Consider the following 6000-nt stretch of genomic DNA (forward strand, 5'->3'; position numbering starts at 1 on the left):
TAAGGGATTCACACACCCAGGTTTTAATCTTCTCTATATTATATTGTTCTTTACAGGGGTATTCAAAATACTATTGAGTAAACGTCCTCTGTAATTTTATTTCGTTGTAGTCAACAGTCCTAGTGTTAGTATTATTGCCTGGTTTCTTTGCAGCTCTTCTTAAATTCAGACTGAAGAAGATAATTAAGTAATTCCAGTAAGTTTAACCAATGTGGTGCCTTCCAGGTATTTTTGCCCTAGAATTCCTGTCAGTCTCAGTTAGTATGGGCAATGATTGGGGATGCTTGGGGCACATAAAGATGAAAATAGTTGATTATCTGTAACTTTTGCTATTCAGGTGGGTGATTTATGCCCTTACATATCCTGGCCAGGGCGTCCCAAGTTCTGCTAGTGCATGATGGAACTGGGAGGGAAAGGGGTTAGCTCCACCCCTCCATTCAATGCAAGAAAGGCTATTGCACATCTACAAGACCAAAGGAATTGGCACTGCTAGTCTTCATCGCTTCCTAGAAGGCGCTGCCTGCGAAGGTACAAAGAGTCCTGCTTTATACTGTGAGGCTTCCATTCTTACTTCCTGGCCAGGATCACCAAAACCCAGTTGTGGGGACACCCCCACTTTCAGCCACGGGGAGGCAGGCTTCACAAAATCCTATGCAAGCATATTCCTATGCTTGCTCCAGCATACCTTGTTATTGTTTTCCTTTTAATGCTCAAGAAAAAAATTCTCTGGTCACACAGGTTACAGAATTCAGGTGATTTGGCAAACTGTGGGGTGCGGGGGGGGGGTGCACACGCACGCACATGCAGATCAAACATCTCCCAGATTTAAGGATGATCAGTATGTATGGAACTTTGAATGCATTTGAGTATAAGACATATTGCCTGAAAATTCCTACTCAAGCCATTTCAGCCTCTCCCCCCCCCCCCATTCAGAAGCGTTTTGAACTGCCTTTTGCTCATGTCATGTTGAAACTATGGCTCCCAAGTACTACCAGAATAAGTTACAAAAACTGCATATAGGCCTGTGTTTCTTAACAATACCAAATACCAGTGTTCGAAGCTGAATCCCAAAGACACAGTCATGTCTGCAAGCTGTCAAACCTGAACATTAGTTCAACTACTGACTTTCAAAATCAGTATGTGATGCAGCCTCCTGGGGGGGGGGGGGAGTCAATTTGACAGATGAAAGCCCCTTCCTTGCTTTTCTGTGCAAGGTTGCTATATCTCTACTCTTTATTGTTGACTCTTTGTAAACTTTCTGCAGTTTAAGCACACACTGAATTGGTTAGGGTAAATTGCATCTTCATGATAAGCAAATGTTCTGATGTTATGGTCTGGTGTTATGCTTCTTAAGATATGAGTGTGTTCTTGAGAGTACAAGTGTGGCCGACATCACAAAATGGCCATTCACCCCAAAGTGGTAAATGTATGGGCTGCATATGTCAGAATACAGATGTAATCTCTCATAACTGGGTGACACCCTCTTCACCCTGCCCCACTTCAAAACGATTCCTACACACAGAAAGGTAGCATGTCTGAAAGAAGGCAGGGCTAGAACCCTTCTTGTTAAAATGCTAGTTTTCTATGTGCAGATTATTATTATTTTTAACTTGTAGAGAGGCCTCCATCTGAGCTCATTTTATACATTTTGAAGCGACATTAGCCTAGAGACAGCTTTGCCACCTCCCAAATAAATAGGACCACGAGGTCATGTCAGATAGCTGCAGTTATTAACAAAGATATATTTTTTAAAATTAAGGGAGCAGCCAGATTGAAAACCTAAGCCGGTCTGAAAGTTTCACTTCCACAGAGTAATCTAGGAAGTGAACAGTTCTGAGAAAGATTAGAATACTTTCTTACAAATCCCAAGCCCTTTGAGACATGGTAGTGCTTGAAATTCCTTAGTTTGATAGCCCTTTCAGATCTATAGTGCACACACATCAATCATATTTAATGGATGAGATGTCATTCCCCTCCATCCATGCTCACAAACCAGGCTTTTCTCACAGGGGCCATAAACTCAGAAGTGGGATATGCAGACTGCTAGCCATCACCAAGTAGCACACACAGCTTCAGCTTCCTGCTGTGATTGCTCTGCAGCTTGTGTTTCCTTTCTGGTGATGACTCATCAGGTCATCAAAATGGAAAATGGCAGCTCATCGAAATGGAAAAACACCAGCCTTCTCTTGACGCTTTTGCTGTAGTGGAACCTCTTGCCTAAGGTAAACTTCCCTTTACAGCATTTAAAATACAGAGCATTCAAATGCAGCATTTTATGTACATTTAAACTTTCATACATAGGGCAAACTGCTACCAGGTGATCTCTGTGCAAGATAAATAAATGGAAACAAATTATGCATTAAGAAAAGTAACACTGGCCCTTCAGCTACGGGAGTCTTTTGTTTCCCCTTCATTCAGAAGGGTGACTTGGCAACACAAAACGACTAATTTATAGCATAGGTCATTTATGAGTGTTTGTTGTAAAAAGCTGTTGTTTAAAGCTCAGTAGAATAAAATATTACATAGATAGAGGAGTAGGCTTTGGCCTAGAAAAGTTTATACCAGAATGGAAACAGTGGCTGAAGCCTCACAGACTCTTTGTTTACTGTTTTCCATGGAGACTGAGAGAGACAGAAACACACCACACGGACAAAATGGTTAACTGCCTGTAAAATATGTTGAATATTCTGTTTATATTTCATATTATGGAGGCTCTTGGCTTCCCTAATTCAGCCTTATTTACAACTTTGCCATCTGAGAGGCCCAGCTGAGGCCTTTAATGTCAGTTGCTCCAATGAGGGTAAGTGGAGCCAGAATCAAGGGTTGAAGCCACCTTTTGAGGCCTACAGGCCCTTTTAAGACACCTAATAAACCAAGCAATACTTGTGAATGGGAACAAAACCCCAACAAAACATGGAAATGGTAGTCATGACACAACAGGGGGGGGGCAGTGTTGTGTTGTGCTGCAGCTGCCTTTTAGCCCTCACAAGTACCCTCATTCTCCAAAATTTAGCGGGGTCTGATGAAGATGATTTTGACTGAGACAAGAAGGCATTTCTGAGTAGGCCTCAGACACAGCCGATAGTCACAGATGTTTTGGGGGGGGCACATTTTCTCTCGTGAGCCACATTCTGAGGGCCACATGCCTGTGGCAGCTGGGGCCAGAGGTAGAAATGGGTAGAGCGGTGGTTCCCACGCCCCACAGAAGGGCAATTTGATTTTTAAGGGGAGCAATTTGACAATGAGGTAAACCAAGTTAATGGCCTTGTAGGCTTCCTCCGCGTGAACAGAAGTTCACTTTTTGAATAATAAGAATTACATGTCACCGGGGGGGGGGGGCATCGGGATTTTAGAGATGCTAAGGTGGGGCATGGCAAAAAAATGGGCTGGGAATGGAATCACTGGGGTAGAGCAAAAGATACAGCTTTTGCATTTCTACACTAGCTTACATTCCAGCCATGGGAAAAAAATCACTAAATTTACAAACACATAACACACAAGCAACAAGGCAGGCAGGGAGCACAATCCCAGTTCAAGGGCACCATCTAGCCAGGCAAAAACACTCAAACAAGGAGAGATGCAGGGTCTGTGACAGGTGTTGCCTGTCACTGTATAATAAATATTGCCCCCCCATTGCCGTTTCACCACAGATCCAGGCCTTGCCAGCACCTGAGGTTTGACTTTAAGATAAAAAACAGAGGAATAGGTACTAAGTCCTTCAGATGCTCTGTCCACCTGTGGTGTTTGCCCCAGTTCTGCAATCTTGGGTGCAAAGAAGCCCCCCTCCCCTGGATGAAAAGCCTGCTTTTTGCAACTTGGGCCACTCAACAGGGATGACAAATTTCTGGTCTGCATGCTTGCCGCTAGCTCAGAGGCTTACCGGAGCCACCAGCAAATTGCAGCCTTTTCAAAAAATTCAAGCCACATGGACAATTGTGGTGAGTGAGATGCTTCACAAGATATCCGGCAGTGGGGTGTGTGGGAGAGCCGGGAATGAGATTTAGAAGATGTTGGGTGGAAGGAGAGCCTGGGGTTTGGGGCAAGAGGAGGACCATACAGGAATTGGGCCAATTCAACCCTGAGCCTTGAGTTTGGGGTTAGAGTGGTCCTCCAGATGTCCACAGGGGAACTGACTTTCTTCCTCTGCTTTCTTTTAGGACATTTTGGGACAGCTGGCCTCCATCTCTGAACATTTTCCACTCTGTCTCTCCAGCCTTGTGAAGCCAGAATTATCCATGCTGGTTTTACCAGGACAAGGTAGCAACAAGGCAATCAGAGTTGTGGCCAGGACGTCACATAAAGATACTGAAGATTGAACATTGTAATGCAGAACACAAGGCAGTTGTGGGAGGCAATGAGGCAAATCCTTCACTGACAAAACAAAAACATCATCCAAAGCATCGTGTTGAAACTGATAATGTGTTACGGTGCAGCACATGCATCTAGCCGCCAGAGAACCAAGTTGCTGACGACAGTCCTAGCAAACACGGTGTGTGCAGCAGACACTTTGAAAAGGAACAGAAGCTCCTGGTAAGAATACTAATGAAACTGAAATAGAGATACTTCACAGACAGAATAGTTTCTTGGGCACATCTCATTCTGCTACTGAGCCGTGATACACTGAGTGATTAAACCATTATTAGATACACAAGAAGGTATGATAAACTGAGATGCTCATGGGAAGAGAGGTGGGAAGGTGGGAACCCCGAGGTTTACCAAGCAATGTGCAAATGAACGGAAGCGGCAGTGGTTGCTGTATGTTGTGGTGCAGAAAACTTCTCTAATGATAGCAATTAGGTCCAGAGGCTGTGAAGCATGGCTAAATGCATTCAGGAAGAGCACACATCACATTTGGGTGGGAAATTAATGAGCTGCTCTTCATGTGCAAGGGGGAAGGCATTAGGGCGCTGAATTAAAAGATAAAGCATTGGAGCAGCTTTCAGCTGGGTTCTGGTTGTGCTCACATCCTCTTTAATTAGAGGCAGGCAGCCGTATGAGAAATGCAGCAGCACCTTCCAAGCCTGAACTTTAATAAGCGGAGGGTCGTCAAGAAGAAACTGAATGGGCCATGCTTGCAGGCAGCCAGGCTCCAAATTGCAGCCACTTACCATTTCAGAACCTTCAGATACTCTGCTTTAGTGTTGGGGATTATCCTTGCATTGAAGCCGGTAATGACTTTAAATAACATTATTGAGAACTTTTTTTTTTAAAAGGTAACAATTGGAGGAAGAAGTTTGAGAGGGTGACGATTGCCACTAAGTGTCAGAGAGGCATCTACTGAATGTTGCTATCAAGTTGGTTGTTGTTTAAGGAGAGGGTGTCCTGTGGCTGCTGAGAACTCATCTCCTCACTTGCCTAGCAGTTGGACTTACCACACACACTGGCTGGTGGCTCCAGCATCATTTTAGGATTTTAAAAGTCCCATGCTGGTGGGCCCTAATATGAAATTTAAGGGAGCATCATTTTAAAAGTGTTGAACTGTGCCCTGGAGATCAGCAGGCACCGTTGCTCATTTCCCAGCTTTGTGTTGTGGATTCTTAGGCCCCATCTGCAGTATATATGTAAAGCAGTATCATATCGTTTTAAACAGTCAGTTACTTGCCCTTGAAAGAATTCTGAGACCTGCAGTACCATCACAAAGCTACAGTTCTCAGAGTTTCCTAGGACTGAAGATTAGGATTAGAGATTGTTGAACCGGTCTGAAAATTGTAGCTCTGTGAAGAGAATAGGGGTCTCCTAACAGCTCACAGCACCCTTAACAAACTGCAGCTCTGGCCCCCTCCACCTCTTCCCTCATTTTCTTCCTAATGTATCAACAAATGAAAATGACCTATAGAAAATGTAACTCGAAAAAAAGAGACATTGCGCATACATTTGTAAACCAAGAAATCTTTAATAAAAATGAAAGCAAACTGCAGCTCCCAGAATTATTTGGAGGACGCCATGGCTATTTAAAAGAGCCACTGCAGGACTGTTCTAGGAAGCGCATACGATGCTGGA

General features: G+C 43.9%; 1 long non-coding RNA gene across 1 annotated transcript; it reads left to right on the top strand.

Moving 5' to 3' along the window:
* Positions 1-2978: 2978 nt before the first annotated feature.
* LOC308478280 lies at positions 2979-5205 on the top strand. The gene is made up of 2 exons (XR_013987015.1): positions 2979-3938; positions 4158-5205. It is a non-coding gene; the product is annotated as an uncharacterized lncRNA (long non-coding RNA).
* The last annotated feature ends 795 nt before the right edge of the window (positions 5206-6000 follow it).

Source organism: Podarcis pityusensis, assembly GCF_964106645.2.
Source record: "Podarcis pityusensis genome assembly, chromosome: 5".
NCBI lineage: Eukaryota > Metazoa > Chordata > Lepidosauria > Squamata > Lacertidae > Podarcis > Podarcis pityusensis.